Source organism: Sinocyclocheilus grahami, unplaced genomic scaffold, assembly GCF_001515645.1.
Source record: "Sinocyclocheilus grahami isolate Dianchi unplaced genomic scaffold, SAMN03320097.WGS_v1.1 scaffold3381.1, whole genome shotgun sequence".
NCBI classification, from domain to species: domain Eukaryota; kingdom Metazoa; phylum Chordata; class Actinopteri; order Cypriniformes; family Cyprinidae; genus Sinocyclocheilus; species Sinocyclocheilus grahami.
Window position 1 is genome coordinate 1 of NW_015508514.1, and position 1,303 is coordinate 1,303.

Below are 1,303 nucleotides of genomic sequence, written 5' to 3' on the forward strand. Positions count from 1 at the left end.
CTTGTAGCCGATGCACACTTTTTAAACCAATGCATCGCATCGTTATATATTAAAATTTAAGAATCACATGATCCTTCAGAAATCATTGTAATAGGTTGATTTGAAATTCAAGTAATTTTTCATATAATAATCAATACTTAAGCTGTGCTGCTTAATATTTTCATGGGAACTGTGATATATTATTTGATGAATAGAAAGTTCATAAGAACAGCATTTATTTGAAAAATAAAATACAATTTGTCATGTTATAAATGTCTTAACTGTCATTTTTGATTAATTTAATGCACCCTTGTTGAATAAAAGTATTCAAACTGACCCCAAACCTTTGAACAGCAGGGTATAAAATAATAAACAATTTTACAATTACATAATTAATGATATAAAAGTAAATATAAATACAAAAACTAAATAACATTTACATTTAAACAAGTATACTTTTTCCAGATAATATTTCAAAAAGTTATTTAGTATGATTTAGCTTTAGTATGGGAAGGTTCATCACAAGGGGTTAAAAAAAGTTAACAATAAAACTAAAATTATTGATGTGAGTGTTTTAGATGTGTGACTTATTCAAGTCAGTCAGGTTTATGGCCTAACAGTAGAATGAACATGTTTAACCTATAGGTGTGTGTCTGTGTTTATGAGTTAAAAGGTTGAACTTTGAGAGTCAGAAGACATACATAACCCCACTCATAATTGCTCAAGTAAAACAAAAAATGTTCTGCCTTTGTCCCACTCAACAGCTAAACAAAGAGTCCGTAATTATGCCTTAAAATCTTTAATGTACCCATAATCCCCTCCCCCCCTTCACATCCATGATGAGACACAAACTCCGGCACACTAATCTACCCCGAGTAGATTCTCTGTTGCATCTGAGGAACTCTGTTCCTCACAGTAACACCCCACCGGCCCGGACGCTGGACCAGCTTCAGGACACAGCAGGTACGAGCACAGAGGTTAACCAAGGGATTCCGGAGGGAGCACAACAACTTCAGTCAAGCTGAGGCATCTTTTCCTGGGCTTCATGGAAAAGTCTGTTCGTGCCACAAACAGTATAAACCTGGACCTTCTAATCCAGTGCAGACCTGAGGTGCATTTCCATCCGAAAGCCTGAGGAATTTCAGAGCTGATTATACAACAACGCATAACAGTTTCTCTATTTACTTCTCCTTGTGAGAATCGCTTTCTAGTTCCATTTGATTTAGAGAGAAAATTCAGGACATCGCTCGAGCCACAATAGGTGTGTATGCACTTGTTTTTTTATGCTCATATGTGAATCTTTTTTATTTAGTTAATTTTTTTT